Genomic DNA, 21,330 nt, shown 5'->3' on the forward strand with positions numbered 1-21,330 from the left:
TATGCACCGAATGAGGGGCCAGCAAAATATTTAATACAACTGTTGACAAATCTGAAAAATAATATCAACAACAACACAATAATTGTGGGGGACCTTAACACGGCTTTGTCAACACTGGACAGGTCAACCAGACTGAAACCCAACAAGAATATACTAGACCTGAGGAGAGAAATGGAAGAAAGAGGCCTAGTGGATATATATAGGACACTCCATCCCCAGAAACCTGGATACACATTCTTCTCCAATGTACATGGGACATTCTCCAGGATAGACTACATGCTGGCACATAAAACATACCTCCATAAGATCAAGAGGATAGAAATTTTGCAGGCTACCTTCGCTGACCACAAGGCTCTGAAATTATTTGTGAACTCCAAAGGGACTCAGAAGAAACACTTTAACACCTGGAAGTTAAACAGCCTCATGCTCAATAACCAGTGGGTCCGAGATGAAATCAAGGAGGAAATCAAAAGGTTCCTGGAAACAAATGACAATAAAGACACAAACTCTCAGAACTTATGGGACACAGCAAAAGCAGTACTGAGAGGAAAATTTATAGCTTTGCAAGCACACATCAGGAAGGAAGAAGGAGCTTACCTGAGTAGCTTAATGACACAGCTAATAGAACTAGAAAATGCTCAACAAAAGGACCCAAGAATAGGAAGACAGAAGGAAATAACAAAGCTGAGAGCAGAAATCAACGAAGTGGAAACTCAAAAAACAATCCGAAAGATCAATGAAAGCAGAAGTTGGTTCTTTGAAAAAATAAACAAGATTGATAGACCACTGGCAAACCTAACAAAGAAAGAGAGAGAGAGAAACTTGATAACTCATATCAGGAATGAAAAAGGAGAGATCACTACTGATATGACAGAGATTCAAAGGGTAATCAGAAACTACTTTGAAAAACTCTACGCCACTAAAAATGAGAACCTGGAAGAAATGGATAAATTCTTGGACTCTTATAATCTTCCACGGTTGAAGGAAGAGGATGTAGCATATCTAAACACCCCCATCACCATTGATGAAATTAAAACAGTAATCAAATGTCTGCCGAAAAACAAAAGCCCAGGTCCAGATGGATTCACTAATGAATTCTATCAAACTTTCCAAGAGGAACTACTGCCAATCTTGGCAAGACTCTTTCATGAAATTGAACAAACAGAAACACTTCCAAATAGCTTTTATGAAGCCAACATCACCTTGATACCTAAACCAGACAGAGACGCTACCAAAAAAGAAAATTACAGACCAATATCACTGATGAATGCAGATGCAAAGATCCTCAACAAAATCCTGGCAAATAGGATTCAATGCCTCGTTAAGAAGATCATCCACTACGATCAAGTAGGTTTCATCCCAGGAATGCAAGGCTGGTTTAACATCCGTAAATCTATCAACATAATACACAACATCAATAACAAGAAAAATAAAAACCACATGATCATATCAATAGATGCAGAGAAAGCATTTGATAAGGTCCAACACCCATTCTTGATCAAAACTCTCAGCAAGATGGGAATGGAGGGAACCTTCCTCAATATAGTGAAGGCCATCTACCACAAGCCAGTGGCAAATATTATCCTCAATGGAGAAAAACTGAAAGCCTTTCCTCTAAATTCTGGCACAAGACAAGGCTGTCCTCTCTCACCACTCCTATTCAACATAGCACTGGAAGTACTTGCTATAGCGATTAGGCAAGAAAAGGATATCAAGGGAATCCAGATAGGAAAGGAAGAAGTCAAGCTCTCACTGTTTGCAGATGACATGATACTCTACTTAGAAAACCCTAAAGACTCTATCAAAAAGCTTCTAGAAACAATAGACTCATATAGCAAGGTGGCAGGCTACAAAATTAACACACAAAAATCAATGGCCTTTCTATATACCAATAGTAATAAGGATGAAATGGACATCAAGAAAACAACCCCATTCACAATAGTACCACACAAACTCAAATATCTTGGAATCAACTTGACTAAATATGTGAAGGACCTATACAAAGAAAACTATAAAACTCTGCTCCAAGAAATAAGAGAGGACACACGGAAATGGAAACACATACCCTGCTCATGGATTGGCAGGATTAACATCATCAAAATGTCAATACTCCCCAAGGCATTATACAGATTTAATGCCATCCCTCTAAAGATACCCATGACATTCTTCAAAGAAGTGGATCAGACACTTTTGAAATTCATTTGGAACAATAAACACCCTCGAATAGCTAAATCAATCATTGGGAAAAAGAATATGGGAGGAATTACTTTTCCCAACTTTAAACTGTACTACAAAGCAACAATTATCAAAACAGCATGGTATTGGAATAAGGATAGGTCCTCAGATCAGTGGAATAGGCTTGAATACTCAGAAAATGTTCCCCAGAGATACAACCATCTAATTTTTGATAAAGGAGCAGGAAATCCTAAATGGAGCAGGGAAAGCCTCTTCAACAAGTGGTGTTGGCACAATTGGATAGCCACTTGCAAAAAATTAAACTTAGACCCCCAGCTAACATCATGTACAAAGGTAAAATCCAAATGGATTAAAGACCTCGATATCAGCCCCAAAACCATAAGATATATAGAACAGCACATAGGCAAAACACTACAGGACATTACAGGCATCTTCAAGGAGGAAACTGCACTCTCCAAGCAAGTGAAAGCAGAGATTAACAGATGGGAATATATTAAGCTGAGAAGCTTCTGCACCTCAAAGGAAATAGTGCCCAGAATACAAGAGCCACCCACTGAGTGGGAGAAACTATTCACCCAATACCCATCAGATAAGGGGCTAATCTCCAAAATATACAAGGCACTGACAGAACTTTACAAGAAAAAAACATCTAACCCCATCAAAAAATGGGGAGAAGAAATGAACAGACACTTTGACAAAGAAGAAATACGCATGGCCAAAAGACACATGAAAAAATGTTCCACATCACTAATCATCAGGGAGATGCAAATCAAAACAACGATGAGATACCACCTCACACCCCAGAGAATGGCACACATCACAAAGAATGAGAATAAACAGTGTTGGCGGGGATGTGGAGAGAAAGGAACTCTTATCCACTGCTGGTGGGAATGCTGTCTAGTTCAACCTTTATGGAAAGCGATATGGAGATTCCTCCAAAAACTGGAAATCGAGCTCCCATACGATCCAGCTATACCACTCCTAGGAATATATCCTAGGAACACAAAAATACAATACAAAAAACCCTTCCTTACACCTATATTCATTGCAGCTCTATTTACCATAGCAAGACTCTGGAAACAACCAAGATGCCCTTCAACAGACGAATGGCTAAAGAAACTGTGGTACATATACACAATGGAATATTATGCAGCTGTCAGGAGAGATGAAGTCATGAAATTTTCCTATACATGGATGTACATGGAATCTATTATGCTGAGTGAAATAAGTCAGAGAGAGAGAGAAAAACGCAGAATGGTCTCACTCATCTATGGGTTTTAAGAAAAATGAAAGACACCCTTGTAATAATAATTTTCAGACACAAAAGAGAAAAGAGCTGGAAGTTCCAGCTCACCTCAGGAAGCTCACCACAAAGAGTGATGAGTTTAGTTAGAGAAATAACTACATTTTGAACTGTCCTAATATTGAGAATGTATGAGGGAAATGTAGAGCCTGTTTAGGGTACAGGCGGGGGTTGGGGGGGGGAGGAGGGAGATTTGGGACTTGGGTGATGGGAATGTTGCACTGGTGATGGGTGGTGTTCCTTTTATGACTGAAACCCAAACACAATCATGTATGTAATCAAGGTGTTTAAATAAAAAAAAAAATTAAAAAAAAAATAAAAAAAAAAAACTTGAGGCAGGAGAGATAGAGGTGGGTTAGGTGCTTGCTTGTACACAATTATCCCAGGTGTGATCTCTGGCACAGCATGTGGTTCTCTGAGAAACACCAGGAATGATTCTTGAGCAAGATCCAGGAATAAGTTCTGAGCATAATCATCAGGTGTGACCCAAACAACATCCCCCACACAGAAAAGGGAGCAAACAACTGAAGGCCAGAGCAATAACACAGTGGATTACACTTGCCTTGCATGAAGCTGACCTGGGTTCCATCCCCAGCACCACAAATGGTTCCCTGAGACCTGCTAGAAATGATCCCTGAGCTCAGAGCTAGAGCAACACTGGGCATGGCCCTAAAATCTATTTCAAAACAATGTTCGAAACTAGACATCTGAGCTAACAAATGCAATACAATCACCTTCTTTCCCACTTTTCCTCTTCCTACTTTTTCCTCCTGATTTAGACAAAGGAGTACAAGAAAGGACACAGATAGCAGATGACAACTCTATGCTGCAAGGCAACTGATCAACATATAATCTCTCTCCAAGTGCAACCTTTGAAGGCTGCAGTCCTTTTCCTTAGTCCTATAGTGCCAGGCAAGCTCTGATTCCATAGTAAAAATGGGTAACAGAAGCAAGTAAAAAAAAAAAGACAGTATCCTTTTTATTTTGCACTAAGGTCCTATACAGAAGCACGCATTTCTAACATTTGCTTTCTCAAGGCTGTTATTGTCTTCACTTCCTGTTAAAAATCAAGCTCGTGAGGTCAGACCCATGAGATTCCATTAGAAGACTGAAAGCTGTGTCTTACAGTACCAGGCAGGAGAGAGGAATCAGACAATAAGTATAATAAGGAAGGATTTACCCACAATGAAATCAACATATGCTATAAGCAATGACCATTGCAGAGATTTCACTATAGCCACATTGAAAATATGCATAGCAGAGAAAGTGTTCCACAAGCAAAACAGGAGAAAGTGAGGATACATAGAGAGCAAGCAGAAACAATAAGGACATCTAGCTCTGTCCCAGCCAGTAATCCCTGTCTCTCCAATTTAATTCAGTCCTGCACCACTAGGCACAAACTTAGTTAGCACCATAGAACAGTTTTGAATAAAGCTACTTTTAAAAAAATGCCCTGGATCCTTCAAATAGGTAAACGGGTTTCAAATCTTTGGCCATGTTAATGCATTTCTCTGTATTATGACCAGGATGACATCTCAAGATAATACCATCAAATGCCTAAGCTCTTCAACTATAAAATAACCTGTCAGGGCTGCAGTGATAGTGTAGCAGGCAGGGCATTTGTCTGGCATGCTGCTAATCTAGATTCAATTCCTGGCATCCCATATAGTTCCAGAAGCCCACCAGGAGTGACTCCTAAGGAATAATCCCTGAGCACTTCTAGGTGTGGTCCCCCCAAATAAATAAATAAAATAACAAGTAGGGCTGGAGTGATAGTATAGGGCATTTGCCTTGCATTCAGTTGACCTGAGTTTGATCACTAGCATCCCATATAGTTCCCCAAGCCCACCAGCAGTAATTATTGAGTGCAGAACCAAAAGTAACTAACCCCTGACTAAACAAACTAAAAAATAACTTTAATACTATTATAAACCTTGATGTCTCGATAAAAAAATTAAAAATTATTTAAAATTAAAACTTATTTTTAAAATAAAATAATAAGCAACTCTGGTCAGGGTGGGGCAAGAAAAGAATCTTTCAAAAACATAGATGAACTTTAGCATCAGTTCATAAGTATCAATAGCTAGATTCCTTGACCCTAAAACAAATTTAAGGCTAAAATAAGACCAGCAAGTAGATAAACATGCAGGTAAGTGATTCCTCAGCTAGAAAAACTGTGCTGGGTTATTTTCTAGTAATTATGGATTGCCATCAACACATCCCCCTATTTGCCATAAGCCTTGTCATAGAGAAGGCTGCCATTACTTCTAGAAAGAAAGCTTAGAATTAATCTTTGCATAAAGATATTTATCCCAAGAAAAGTTAGCCTTTCCCACATCCTCTGCTTTGTACAAGTGATGGTAGGCCTTTCAAAAAATGTATCTTAATGATCTATGGCATACAAACCTCAAAATTATCAGAAGCTGAAACAGAGAAGGTAGTTCTATTTACTCATTTTTATTGGTCAGTGAGTGGAAACTATGAGATAATGCAATTCAAATAAAATACTTTTGCCGAAAGATATATGGAAATGAAAGCATTTTTGTCTTTTTTTGGGGGGGGGGGTCACACCCGGCAGTGCTCATGGGTTCCTCCTGGCTCCATGCTCAGAAATTGCTCCTGGCAAGCACGGGGGACCATATGGGACACCGGGATTCAAACCGATGACCTTCTGCATGAAAGGCAAACTCCTTTCATGCTATCTCTCCGGCCCTCATTTTTGTCTTTTGATATTTTTAGATTTTTAAATAAATTTATTAAAAGAAAGTGTATCATAGTTGACATAGCTTATCATAATACATTTGTTTCAGGATGACAAGTAGCAAAATTATCAAAAAATATAAAGAAAATAGATCTAAAATAAAAAAAATAAAGAATTGGAAAAAGAAAAGGAGAGCTCATTAGAAGATATATTAGTGACAATCATTGTATCATCAATAAAGTAGTTAATACAATAGCAGAATCGTTTTTGTTTTTTCTCAGGTAGTAGATGGACTAGATAAAAAGAAAGATGTGTGTGTGGCAGTAGTTGTTTGCATAGGCACAGGAAAATATGGGAGAAATTGGGAGGAGAAACCTTTGGCCTAAAAACAGGGAGACCTCACTCCTGAAGCATTTTGGCATAAGACCAACTCCAGACTCCAGGACCACTAAATTGTCAGACCCCTTCGACATTTTTTGTGGTCCCAGAAACAGTTCTACACCATCACAGTTGTTGCTGTCTGGTTTCTGTAGTTATAGATCCTGGTTTCTGTGCAGGTCCTATGTTGAAGGCTGCGTGGTGTATGGCATCTTCTGGTTTCGTCTCACCATTAGGAAGCATTGCAGAGACTCCTGCCCTAAAAGCAGACTGTTGTTGTTCCTAGGTTGTCATTGTGTCATCAGTACCATCTTTGGAGTAAGTCAATGCCATGACGGTAGTGGGGCCTTCTTTGTTAAGAGTTCTTATTCCTGGTGATGGTGTAAGAAACCATGTTTGTTTCCGCAGATGGTGTTCACAGTTCAGGGGTGAATGGTCAATGTCGATCAGCTGAAGTCTAAGCCAAGTTACTATGCCGGGAGTTCAGGGTGTAAGGCCCCATTGCAGTTTAAAATGTGCTTCCCCCTCTATTAGATAAGAATTTGTTTGCATGTGCATTCTTTTTCCATTTTAATGTGCCTATGCAGAAAAGGAAGAACGACAAAGGATATTATTGGTGCATATGGGGCCGAGGTATCAAGACCAACAAACCCCATAAACTTTTACTTACATGCCTAGACTTGCTTACTAGAATTCTGTACTAAACAGATTCCGAGGATGGGGGAAATTGTCACTACGTGAGAAGATATTCGGTCACGGATATGCTTATTGGAGGAGTGTAATTCAAGAGGTAGTCAAAGGAGATTTGTGTGTCCTTTTTGCGTCTTTTGAAATAGGCAGGGAAGGGGTAAGATCCGGAACCCAGCTTCAACCTATGAGTTGTTTCTTGGAGTCTTGAGAAGATGGCGCCCAGGACTCACATACCAGTGAGTGTCCTCAAGCACAGGGCTTCTCGGCCGCCTAATCCAGTTACCAGTTGCGAGAGGAATGGTGAAATCTTGATATCTGGGGTCTGCAGAGCAGGTCCGACAGTTTTAGATTTTTAACATTTATTTTATTTAAACATCGTGGTTTACAAGGTTTTACAGTTATTTTTTACAGTTACGAAGTTGTTCATAATTGAATTAGTGTACATTACCCACCAACAGTGTTCTCTCCTCCCCTGCCCTTCTCTGTGGCAAATATTTCTCCTTTCTTCTTTCTTCCCCTTCTTCGATCTTTCTTCTTCTTTTTCTTCTTCTTTTCTCCTTTCCCTCTTCTTTTTTCCTTCTTTCCTTCTTCCTTTTCTTCTTCCTTACTTCTTTCTCCTTTATTCTCCTTCCTTTTTCCTTATTTCTTTCTTCTTCCTTATTTCTTCTTTCTCCTTTTTCTTCCCTTCTTTCTCCTTTTCTTCTTTCTTCTTCTTTCTTCCATATTTTATCTTCTTTCTCCTTCACTTATTCTTTCTTCTTCCCTTCTTCCTTCTTCTTTACTTTTCTCCTTTTTTCTTCCCTTTTTTCTCCTTTTGTTCTTTTCTTTCTTCCTTACTTAATCTTTCTCCTTTCTCTTCTTTCCTCCCTTCTTTCTCCTTCTTCCCTTCTTCTTCCTTCTTCACTTCCTTCTCCTTCTACCTTTCCTTGAAAATGAAATCTTAAAACTTTACCAAGGAATAGTACAGAAGATTGTGATAAATTGGAAGGGCATGACATAGAGTGAGGTAAGTAGGGTGCGTCACAAAATAAAGGTCAATTCGTTCCAGAGTGATCTGTAAATTCAATGTAATCTTAAATTAGACTTCAACAGTCTCTATCATGGAACTGCCACAGTAAGTTCTCTGGATTTCTGTGGAAAAGAAAATGTACAAAACAGAGAATAGCTAAAGAGTAAATGCTATAGAGTAGCTTCCAACTTAACCCCTTGCTTAGAATTTGCCCTAAAACCTCTAGGAGCTTGGGAGGGGGGAATCTTCATGTCAAGGAGATTTTCTCACTCCTAAATCAGAGGCAAAAGTCCCATCCTGGATAGGATCTTCCAGGTTCCAAAGGCTGATTCCTGACCCAACCTTCTGGGTTTATCTGCCATTGTGTCCAACATTCCCTGGGTGTCAAGTGTGCCTCTGCAAAAGTATTGATGCTCCCTCCTAGCATCATGCTTTTATTAGGTTCCTGGAAAGCCCAATAGCTCTTATCTTCTAAGTTCCTTCACCCTCATCTTTCCTAGTGCCATCTAGATTCTGAATTTCCTGGAAATTCAGACTCAGGGCCAGCTTTGTCCCTTGGGGAAACCTCTCATGACATCTTGGATTAAGCCCTTCCCTCTAATAGGTCTTCTACTCTGGACCTTTCCTTCCTATACTTTGCCTCATACCTATGCTTTTGGCATGTGATTCTCTCCTGTAGAGTTACTGCACCCCCTGAGGGGAAAGAAAATGTCAGCATTTATTCACGGGGCATTACTTTTGCAGGAACGGAGCTGGGTAGTGGTTAATAATGAAATTTTCTCTAAAAATATTTATTGGCGGAGCTAGACACACAGCACAGGGGTTAAACTGCTTGCCTTGCATGTAGCCTACACTGGTTTCTCACCACACAGAGGTCCGCAAAGCACTGCCAACAGTGAGTGACCTGAGACTTCAGATGTGACCTAAACTTCCCCACCCCATCATCAGATTTATTTGTACTTTTCAGGCTGGAGCATAGCAGGGAAAGAATTTATTTGCCTTGCACACTGCCCACCCAGATTTGAACCCGGTATCCCAGATGGTCTCCCGAGCACTACCGGGGATGAAGCCTAAGCACTAGAGTCAAGAGTAACCCTAAGCACCTCCTGGTATGGCCCAAAATTCAAAAAAATATATATTTATCTGTAGTTTTTCATCTATATTTTTGTTTCACATAAAAATTTCTAGAATGATAAAAGCTGACTTTTAAGCAAACATTTTTCTAGCACTTGGGAGAATTTTTTACTTTATTTGAATTTTAACAGTGAGTATCCATTGCTTCTATTATCTAATAACATTTTTTTTTCTTTTTCGGCCACACCTGGTGGCGCTCACTGGTTACTCCTGGCTCTGTGCTCAGAAATCACTCCTGGCAGGCTCTGGGAACCATTTGGGATGCTGGAAATTGAACCTGGGTTCGTCCCGGGTTAGCCACATACAAGGCACATGCCCTACCGCTGTGTTATCTCTCTGGCCCTCAGCTAAAAAATATGTTTAAGTTATTGTCCTTTGGAAAAATAGTGCTACAAATCAGAACCTCTCTCTATATTTATAAACTATATCAACACTGGGATAACAATGATTCTATTTCCTTTATGTCAGTGACCAAGAAACATAAGAAGCTTAGGAAGCTTCCTGACACCTTAGCATTTCCAGGTCATCTGATGCTTCCAGACTTAGCTCATTCTACATTGCCTTAGTTCTCCGTCCTTGGTTATTGTTTTTATTCTTCTTATTATTATTTTATAGTTACTAATTATCCTTCAAAATTCTGTGAAGTACATTTTAATTGCTACATGGCAAATTCCACCCACCTACCTGGCAAAAAAAAAAAAGCCATTCTTACTCAGTTTAGAATAACAGCCTAATTAAAAATGATGCAAACAAACAAGAGGGGAGAGGGGAGAAAAAGCAATGGAAAGAATAACAGAGAGAAATGACTTTCAGCCACTCGTGGCAAAGATGGCTCTTAGTTTTGAGCAGCTGTCCTACTTCAGAAAGGTGGTGAGGCTCAGGTAATGACCAGCCTGCCATGGTGAGGGCATCTCCTCGAATTCAGAGAAGCAGAAGGTGGAAGGAGGGACAGTGCGGATTTCCCCATTCTAGGTGCACAGTGATTTTCAACCAAGAAGGAACAGGACTGTGATTAGTGAAAGAGAAGGCAATCAGAACTGTAGGTGAAAATTTTTAGATTTCCTCCCCAGCTTTTGTAAGATTTTGTTCTTGAAACACTAAAAACCTAGTGCTACATCTTAATAAAAATAAAACCATGTAGCAATATCATGCCACTGAGATTCTTAGATATACAAACGCTTGCTCTCATTTTTATAGCTATTATGAAATTAGGGCAAATCTCACCTTAAACATTAATAAGTGACACTATACATGCATAATTGCATTGTTCATCTTTTCATAATCCTTAATTCCCCTGCAAGTAATAACCTGAGCACTCCTTGTTGCCCAGCTGTTTCAAATAATTGCTTGCTGTCCTACTGAGAAAACTTTCACAGCACGCCAAGAAGTGCAACTTCATTCTCAGGGCCACAGAATCAGAAGTGGCCTTTACCCAGATTGTAGACTTTCCTTTACCCATTTGAACAATAATAACTCATTGGGTGGGTTAGGAATGAGAAGGGATTAGAAAATTTTCATTAGAAGCCCCATAGTTCTTTGGGAATATGACCAAGATTTTACCACCAACTGAAGCAACAAATAACATGTGTCTTTCCTTTAGCAGCTCTTATTTTTTTTCATAGACTGTTCTCCCAGCAACTTTTAAGAGATGCTTCCCCTTGAAATATGACATCACATAACAGGCCCATCTGAGATGGCAGTTTTGCACACAAACTCAGTTCATTCAGAGTCAGAAAAACATTTTTTGTTTTTTTTTCCCCTAGGGCTAATCACATTAATAAACTACCACAACATCTCTGTATGTTACCACCACTGCAAGGGAGCAAAACTTCTTAGAGACAGGGCACTCAAATTCTTGAAAAGGCTTTGATATTTACAGTAAATTAAAAAAAATGTAATGTAGGGGCCAGAGCAATAGCACAGCAGTAGAGTGTTTGCTTGGCATGCCGCTGACCCAGGACATACCGGGGGTCAATTTGCCAGAGTTCCATATGGTCCCCCGAACCAGGAACGATTTTTGAGCACATAGCCAGGAGTAACCCCTGAGCATCACAGCATGTGGCCCCAAAACAAAACAAAACTAACAAAATAAAGCAGTAAATGTCTATTCAAACTGAAAATTTTTTACTTTTTGTTTGGTGAGTGGTGGTGGCACAGCCGGTGGCACTTAGAGCTTACTCCTGGCTCTGCGCTCAGAAATCACTCCTGGAAATGCTGGAGGGACCATCTGGAATGCCAGGAATCGAACCCAGGTGTCCATGTGGAAGGTAAACACCCTCCCCACTGTGTTATAACACTCCAGTCCCCACGTTTGACTTCTTTTTTTTTTTTTAAAGATATCCCTTTGGAATAACATCTGACCTTTCTAACTCCGTCATATCTAAATTAATTTCTTATTGAAAGATGAAAGTTTTCCTTTAAGTCAAATACCACAGTGGAAAGGCAGCCTCTGAAGACTCCTACTGGCATAAACAGCCTGGAGAAAGTGTGAGAATGCAATATATTGAAACCTATTAAAAAGTTTTAACTCTGAAGAGCAGCTGAATATATTCCTTAAGTAGCCATGTTCCATATCTAAACTCAAAGGCTCATGAAAAATGTAGGAATCATTCAAAACACTGGGTACTTTGTAAAACAGAAAAGCCAAACCCTGAGGCTCAAACAAACGATGAGCCCCCAAGACGGGCCTGGAAAGAAGCCGTAACTTAATATATGGTGAGGTAACCATTCTCTGGAAAATTCAAGAGGGTTTCCTTATCCTGTGTAGCAAAAGGACTTAAATGGCAAAGTCTGGTGAAATATCAATTATCTGATATGTTGTGTGTGTGTGTGTGTGTGTGTGTGTGTGTGTGTGTGTGTGTGTGTGTGTGTGTGTGTGTGTGTGTGTGTGAGTAATGAGATCTTGTAAAATTCTACTCCTGCTTAGAATTGTGCTGGTCACTACAACAATCACAAGTCAGTTTTTGCTTTGCTTTTCAGTCCACTCAAAGGGATCAAACCTGGCGAACCCTATCTCAACCTGCTCTGCACTTTCCATTAGTTCTCTCTTAGGACATGATGCTAAATCAACAGTTTCTCATCCAAGTTTAGCTACATTTTTTGTCCTTAAACATCCAAAATAAGTATGTTTCCTGGCAAATGAAAGAGTGTGGAGGGGAATGACTTTAATTAAAATACAGAACCTAAAAGTGACATGAAAGTATTGGGTAATAGGTTTGCTCTGTCATTAGCTCAGAGGGTCTTCATTGAACCAATGATTGTCAATGACAGAATAAGAAGTCCTTTCTTTGACAGTCTTCAGGGCTGTTGAAATGTGAATCTTACTACAATGCCTACATGTGGAGGAGATAGCAAGTGTCTTCCATAATAAAAATGGTTACTACACTCAAGGAACATTCAAAGGAGACTATGATATTTGCGGAATGTTACGGGCTATTTATCTTTTTATAATAATAACATTTTGGACACAAAAATCACTACTTTGCAATAGGAATACCTGAAAGTCAATCTGCCTCTGTCAACATATGTCAGTGCTTCTCAATTATTTTCTGTCATGCCCCCCTAGGAAGAAGAAAACATTTTTGCACCCCCCCACGCAACTGTAAATATTATCTTTATTAAAAAAAACTTTAACCTGCAAAACAAAAATATATAAAGTAATTTGAGCTGATTTTTTAATCAGAGTTGATGTCTGGATTAACGGCTACAATGAGCACAGGTCGCAATGCATAGCTTTTTTGAAGCAGGGTTGAAGCAGGACTCAGCAACTCTCAGTTCCAGAGACATACAGAGACATAAACACGGGGCTTAGCTTGTTATGACATTGTTTGCTGATGTCAAACGCGCCCCCTTTATGGAGCCACTATTTGAGAAGCACTGATATGTTTAGAAAGCATGGTTGCTTCTTATTTCATTAAATCACTCCATCTGAAATCGGGCACATTATGCTATCACACAGGTCTTCTTCTAGCCTAATGTTCTCCATAAGTGCTGACATTCATTCTTGTTTGTTTGTTTGTTTTGTTTTTGAGCCACAGCCAGTGATGCTCAGGAGTTACTCCTGGCTATTTGCTCAGAAATTGCTCCTGGCTTGGGGGACCATATGGGACACTGGGAATTGAACCGTGGTCCATCCTAGGTTAGTGCATGCAAGGCAGATGCCCTACTGGTTGCGCCACTGCTCTGGCTTCATTTTAGTCCTCTCTCCCATTTCCCTTCATCAAGGCAATTACCTATGATAGTCAAAATCGCCTGGGTGGTGTCATTTTATAATCCAAGAATATAAGAGATCACACAAACGCTTTACAGTCAACTTTGGGAGAGGAGATCACAACCACGACACTCTCTTGGAACCAACAGTCACTATCACAGAAATAAGGCAGTTAACTTTCTTGACTGGTAGGAAACTTAATGAGCAGAAATGCCTTCACTTGCCTGTGGTTGAGATCCTTGCATGAGGTGGTCCAGCAGCCAATTGAAAGTTCCCCAAAGCACCCTCCCCCCACCAGTGGTACGTCCCAAAGGATCTTTGGGAGGCACAGCATCCTTGCTGAATAATGTGCCACATCCCTGGAAAACTCGGGCTTCCTGTTCAGAGTGGTGACTGAGCCCTTTCAGGGAAAGGAAAGCTAGATCTGCAGAATGAAGGCTTTGCAAAGGCCTCCTTGCAAAGGGAGGGGAGGGTCACACACAATACAAGCATTTTCTCTCTCACACACACACACGTGCGCCCACAGACACACAGACTCACACACACACAACACACACACAGACACACACAGACACCATACTGTTCTGATTTGGATTCACCCAGAGCATAAACAACTGACAAGCAGAGCACATTAGCAAGCTCCTCTGAGGCTTGATTAAAGGCAGTTTGCACTTTCACTAAAATCTTCATGGTGTGCCACATTCTCTGGCACATCCTCTACCCTGTCATTTTGTTCCTTGATTCGACAACACTCAGAGACCTGCACCCCCAGGGCCATGGTCCTGGCTCTCAAAAACCCACATGATGTCCCCAACTCTGGTTCATTCGAGACGCTCTGCTTGTGCGCCTTGATTCTCAGTGTGCCTTTTAAGTTGCTCAGCAAGCTGACAAATGGAAAGAGGGAGTGACGGGTTGGCTGATGGGAAGTGAACGAAGGTGTCCGGTTCTCCCTGGCTGACTGGAGTTTTTCAAGACAGCTCTTAAATGACTTCCTAGATCAATGCAATGAGATGTATGAAAAGGGACAGGAACAGTGGATGTTTTCCTGATGATTGTTTTAGACAGCTCACCATTTCTGTCGAATTCACAGAAATAATTCCTCCGCCCACCCTTTGCCCCTTTGTTCAGCGAAACAGAACCCAGCTATATTGCAAGGCAGCTGGGCAGAAGCTAAGGATTTCATTGAGTAGCTTATTTAAAATTATAGGGAGACATAATGAACCTGATTGTGTTATGAGAGTTTAACCCTGACTGATGCAGGAATATTAGTGGCAGGTAAATATACCATACTATATAAGTAGTGGAAGATCATTTTGCGGTGGGGGAGGGAGTACAACCAGCTGTGCTCAGGACTTACTCCTGGCTCTGTGCTCAGGAATCATTCCTGGTGGGTTCAGGGAATCATGTGGCTCACATGAGGTTCCAGGGATCAAACCCAATCAGTCATGTGCAAGGCAAGAGCCCTACCTGCTGTACAATCACTCAGGTAGTTTATTTTTTAAGCATCTCAAGGAAAATTCCTTGTTTGACAAACAGGATCAGGGTTCCATCCACCACAAGGGCTGGAGTAGTGATGAACTGGTAGAAATCGAAACTCACTTCTCATGGCTCCTGTGTAGGATTAGGTATGGAGCAAGAAGACAGAGTGGGGAGAGGGGTTTGGAAGTAGAGTCTTCTCAGCCCCTTGGAGACATGTGGTCCTAAGGAAATTCTCAGCCAGGCATGGGGAACACAATTTCATGGCAGAGGCCGACATGTGCAAACACTCATGTAAGCTCAGGATTTCCTAAACCAGTGACCACTGCCTCAAGTCAACTCTACTTCCACACCTCAGTACTCCAGCCCAACACTGACCTCCAAGGTATACACAAGGCAGCATTTTGGGGGGCTGTGTGATGCCAAGAGACCACTAAAAGTAATTTTTTAAGAAAGAAATCCAGGGCCAGAGAGCTAGCACGGAGGTAGGGCATTTGCCTTGCTTGCAGAAGGTCCGTGGTTCGAATCTTGGCATCCCATATGGCCCCCGAGCCTGCCAGGAGCAATTTCTGAGCATAGAGCCAGGAGGAACCCCTGAGCGTGGCCGAGTGTGATCCATAAACCAAAAAAAAAAAAAGAAAGAAAGAAGAAAGAAAGAAAGAAAGAAAGAAAGAAAGAAAGAAAGAAAGAAAGAAAGAAAGAAAGAAAGAAAGAAAGAAAGAAAGAAAGAAAGAAAGAAAGAAAGAAAGAAAGAAAGAAAGAAAGAAAGAAAGAAAGAAAGAAAGAAAGAAAGAAAGAAAGAAAGAAAGAAAGAAAGAAAGAAAGAAAGAAAGAAAGAAAGAAAGAAAGAAAAAAGTAAGAAAGAAATCCAGGGCCCAGAGTGACAGCACAGCAGTAGGGCATTTACCTTGCACGTAGCTGACCCAGGATGGACCTGGGTTCGATCCCCCGGATCCTGTACACCCCCCCCCCCAGCCAGGAGCAATTTCTGAGTGCATGGCCAGGAGTAACCCCTGACCGTCACCTGGTGTGGCCCCCCCCCCAAAAAAAAAAGTAGAAAAGAAAAAGAAAAAAAGAAATAAACACAAAGACAGAAAACATGAGAAGGCACAAAACTGCAGACAATCTGGGAAATCCACAAAAATCTCAGAGCCACATGCATGAGACCACGGAATCATCCTGGATTCCCAGGGCACAGAAGGTCTCAGTGGCATCAGAACTATAACTTTCCCCTCTCCCACTATTTACACATCTCTCTACTTTTGTGTCTTTTTTGTGTACAGAAAGATAGTTACATACATGCAGACTATCAAAATCAACAAAATTAATTGGAGGTAGTTTCTGTTCCCCCTATATTATACACACACAATTGGGGTTTGGGGGTCTTCATTTCCTTGCTTTCAAAGGAAGTGTTTATTTTCAGATAAATCTGCCTTTTAAAGCTAAATGAGTGGGACTGGAGAGCAAGAACAGGGCGTAGGGTGTTTGCCTAACTTGCCTGATTGAATTCAGTCCCCGGCACTGTGTTTGGTCTACCAGGCATGACTCCTAAGCGCAAAGTTAGGAGTAAGCCCTGAGCACATCCAGGTGTTCCCTCCAATTCACCTCCCACCCCCCAAAAATACACTGACCCTGGATCCATAGAGTGAGAAAACAGCAAATATCAATAAACCAATATGGAAAGTGATCAACAGTGCTTGGTAGTGGCCAGCATGTAGGATAGCCATCAGCCCTTGTCAGACAGTAGCCAAAGCTCACCCTTACTGGGCACTAAGAATGAGGGGACTTGTATCACGCAATCCTTCAGCCTATGAACATGTGTTCGATGAGCCCCCTGAACACACTGCGTTTCCAAAGCAAGTGCCTAAAGTGATTTTTCAATGAATCCAATTAACAGCCAAGTAAAAATGTTTCTATACCAAGAATAATCTCCCATTAAACGTTTGTTTTTAGCCATCTAAATTTAGCCAGCGGGGATTCTTTTTATAGATGCTATTTTATTCACCCTTTAAAAAGGAATTTGATTTTCATGCGAAATCTGCATTTCATCAAAGCTGGGACATGGTGTCCTTGGCTTACTGATTCACTGGAAATCGAACACCTTCACTGCTGAATGCTTAACAGGTAGCAAGACAAGCAAATGGCAGGAAATGAGCTTGACGTTTGAAAGCTAAATCCCAGGCTCCTCTCTGCACCGCTCGGTCAATGGGCAAGCGTAGGCTCAACCTTACGCTCACTCTTGCATCATTACAAGTATGGTCGTGGTGGTCCGTGACAGCATCTCCGCATAATGCAAACAAGGAAGCAGAGAATGGAGAGCAGGAACAAGCCAAATCTTCTTTTCTCTACTGAGTCTTCTATGAGATCGTGTATTTACTGTTTTGAACAATCTTACATTGGTGGTTTATAAGAAAAATTCTTGTAGTTCAGTTTATGCCATTGTCAACTTTTTTGTGTCAGTTACTATTTAAGATCTCAGTTCTGCTAACACAGCCCCACAGGACTCACTCTATCCCAACCCATCATAAATGTTCTGGAATTTAATAAATGTCTAGAGCTGTTTCCACAAAAGTGTGTTAAACACCTGAATACTAAATGGAAAAGAGAAATTCTGAAAACTTCCTACATAATTAAAAATAAAAATAACCAGCCTCTCGTTGCATTATCTAAATTCTGCCTTGGTCTTTGTGTTCCCCCTCTAGGAAATCTGTTCTGATGATGTTTGCTACTCAGCAAAGCCTCTAAGCTTCGGAGCCATAAATGCACTGTCCCGTTGTGTGCAGTGAATTTGGATCCAGGCACACTGGGAGTAGAGCAGTATTGTTTGACTTTGTTTTATCAGGGCCAGATCTGGGGCCCTGGTACCTTCTCCTTAGCTTCTTTCTGGATACTCTCTCCTTTATCCCTTACTGCTGGGTGTCCCTGGCTCAGACCTTCTCTCTCTCTCTCTCTCTCTCTCTCTCTCTCTCTCTCTCTCTCTCTCTCTCTCTCTCTCTCTCTCTCTCTCTCTTTCGATTTCTCTCTCCCCTCTCTCCTTCTCTCTCCTTCTCTCTCCCTCTCTCCCCCTCTCTCCCTCTCTTTCCCTCTCTCTCTCTCTCTCCCTCTCTCTCCCTCTCTTTCTCTTTTTCTCTTCCTCTCTCTCTGTCTCTCTCAACCTCTCTCTTTGTTTTGTTTTTGTTTTTGTTTTTCAGCCATACCTGATGACACTCAGGGGTTACTCCTGGCTAAGTGCTCAGAAATCGCTTCTGACTTGGGGGAACCATATGGGATGCAAGGCAGACTCCTTACGGCCTGCGCCACCACTCTGGCCCATCACTCTCTCTCTTTTTCTCTCCCTTCCACCCCCCCCCCATCTCATCATTTTAAATGCCATTGATTTATGAAAAGCAATACCCACATACATCTCCTTCTAGAACATTCACCCAAATTTCTCTCTGCATCTCTACTTTGAAAGTTCAGTGGAAAGCTCATACACTCCAAACTTAGTCTTCATTTGTTCTCTCACCTACCCATTTTCTACCTACACACTTCTGCTCTAATCCAGTAGAATATCAAGTTCATTCCATCCCAAACCTTGTTCTCACTCTTTCTCTTACAGATAGCCCAAATCCCTGCTAGCAGGAAGTCCTGCATTCAAACTCTGACCACAACCCCTGCAGAGTTTCAAGCTATGGCCACTGATTGCCTATGTAGCTGAAATTGCCTGCTCCCTTCCTCCCACTTCTTCTACTCCTCTCCTGCCATATCTCAACAGTGTAACCAAATTATCCCTTACAATGCTAGTCATATCATCTCTTCTCTGGGAAAAACCTGGCAAGGTCACCCATTTCAATTCCAGAAAAATGAGAGGCTTCATACATTTAGGTACTTTTAGATAGACAAGTTGCTACATGGTTTGACTCTGGGTTTCTCCTGTGACCTCACCCTCTATTGTTCTCTTCCTTTGCTGGCTTTGGACTGCAAACATTCCAGGCATGCTCCTACACAGAGGCCTTTGTCTTAGCTTGACCTCCTGTGGACTGAGCCTCATCCTGATATCTGAGAGGCGTATTCTCCTATTGCCATCCTGCCCTTACTTCTAGCCCATCTCCATCCTCCTCTCAACCCGTGTGAACTGCCTATTCCTCATTTTTCTCAACCTGTTTTCTAGAATGTATTCTCACATCATCTAACAGATTATCCACTTGTCATTTTCATTTCATATCTACTGCTTATTCTCTCTTATTCCCTGCTTAGAAGGTAGGCCTCACCAAGAAGCTCATGGGTATTGGTTTCCTTTGTTCATAGATGTGTCCTCTGGTTCTGGTGGTAGGAAAAAATGCTTAACATAAATACTATATCAAGACAATGACAAAGACAATGAATCATTGGAGGAGTGGGTTAAATCTAGTGGTGCTCAAGGACTATTCCTGGTTCTGTGGTCAAGAGTAAGCCCTAGTGGTATTCAGGAACCATATGCGGTATCAGAGATTGAACTGGGGTGGGAAGAATGCAAAATGAGTAAACCCCCTCCCATCACCATACTAAACTCCCTGGCCCCACAAGGAATCATTTTTTAACAAATGAATGATGTGGAGACAAGATATGTGCAGAAATGGAGCTAAGAAAAACTTAGCTGAAATGACTATAAGGATTTCAGAGAAGTTAGGGAGGCTACTTGTCCCAAAGGACACTTCCCACTTATGTCAAGGCACCACCCATCCTCCCTGGCCCACCTGATTACTCTCCCTTTACAGGTTCAGAAGAGTGAAATGCACACTGACTCAGAGAGGTCAGCAGGAGCTCAGAGAAAAATTGGGTCAGGACTTGACATGAAAAGATGAGGGAGGCAAGAGATAGAATAATCAACTTGAAAGGGTATTGGGGCTTGAAGAAGTCGGCTAATATTCATTTCCCATCCAAAAAATTAAAAGGAAAGGGCTCTTGTCGCCAGGTTTTATCCACGCAATGAAATAGAATGAATAATTATGAGATTGGAAATCAGAGAGCAGAACCCAAATCCTAGTTTTCTCATGTAGTAGCTTGACAACACACCCTTTCACATCTATTCTAAATACTGAGTAACGCAGTAATACACAAATACCCAAACACACACATAAACACACTCTGAATCTAAAAGAAAATGCTCTTAAAAACAGAAGGGGTATTGTTTTTTATTCGAGGAAACATGAGATTACAAAGTGTAAATGTGGGGCCGTAGGATAGCACAGTGGTAGGGCATTTGCCTTGCCTGTAGAAGGACAGTGGTTCGAATCCCGTCATCCCATAAGGTTCCCCAAGCCTGCTGGTGGCCATTTCTGAACTTAGAGCCAGGAGTAGCCCCTGAGCGTTGCCGGGTGTTACCCAAAAAACAAACAAAAACAAAAAAAGTGTAAATGTTTTTACATTTACACAGTACTGACTTATCACATCACACCCACCACCTAAATACCACTATCACTTCATTACAGACCATTGGCCATTTAGGTACACACACACATATACACACACACACACACACACACACACACACAACTCTGTGGTCAGAGTCTGAGGGAGTGTTAGCTACTTCAAATATAAATACCCTTTACTGTACCTCCTCTTTCTATACAGTCAGTGTAAAGAACACAGCCTGTGGTAAGAATTGGGAGGCCTGGGCCCGGAGAGATAGCACAGTGGCGTTTGCCTTGAAAGCAGCTGATCCAGGACCAAAGGTAGTTGGTTCAAATCCTGGTGTCCCATATGATCCCCCATGCCTGCCAGGAGCTATTTCTGAGCAGACAGCCAGGAGTAACCCCTGAGCACCGCCTGGTGTGGCCCCCCAAAAAAAAACAAACAAAAAAAAAGGAATTGGGAGGCCTTATCTTTTCTTTTCTTTTCTTTTTTATCTTTTAAAATATATATATATATATATATATATATATATATATATATATATATATATATAAACTTTCACCAGTGCAACATTCCCATGACCAACATCCCAAGTGTTCTTCCTCCCCACCCCACACCGGCCTGCACTCTAGACAGGCTTTCCACCTGTCTACACAGGCCCTTTGCCTGGTCTGTATTGTGAATTGGGGGAGAAAAAATAAAAGAACTGAGAGTAAAAAGGGTAAATAGGGAAAAATAACAGATCAGGGTGAGAGAATAAAAGGATAGAAAAGGACTTAAAAGTAATGAGTTGTGGAGGGGGAAAAAAGAAAAAAAATCAAATATAAATACCATCATCTTGAAAATGTCCTTGTTTCAAA

At 41.2% G+C, this 21,330-nt stretch overlaps 1 pseudogene; it reads right to left on the bottom strand.

Moving 5' to 3' along the window:
- Nucleotides 1–20,641: 20,641 nt before the first annotated feature.
- Nucleotides 20,642–20,730, bottom strand: LOC126008021 (uncharacterized; annotated as a pseudogene).
- Nucleotides 20,731–21,330: the final 600 nt, after the last annotated feature.

Source organism: Suncus etruscus, chromosome 4 (assembly GCF_024139225.1).
Source record: "Suncus etruscus isolate mSunEtr1 chromosome 4, mSunEtr1.pri.cur, whole genome shotgun sequence".
Classification (NCBI taxonomy): domain Eukaryota; kingdom Metazoa; phylum Chordata; class Mammalia; order Eulipotyphla; family Soricidae; genus Suncus; species Suncus etruscus.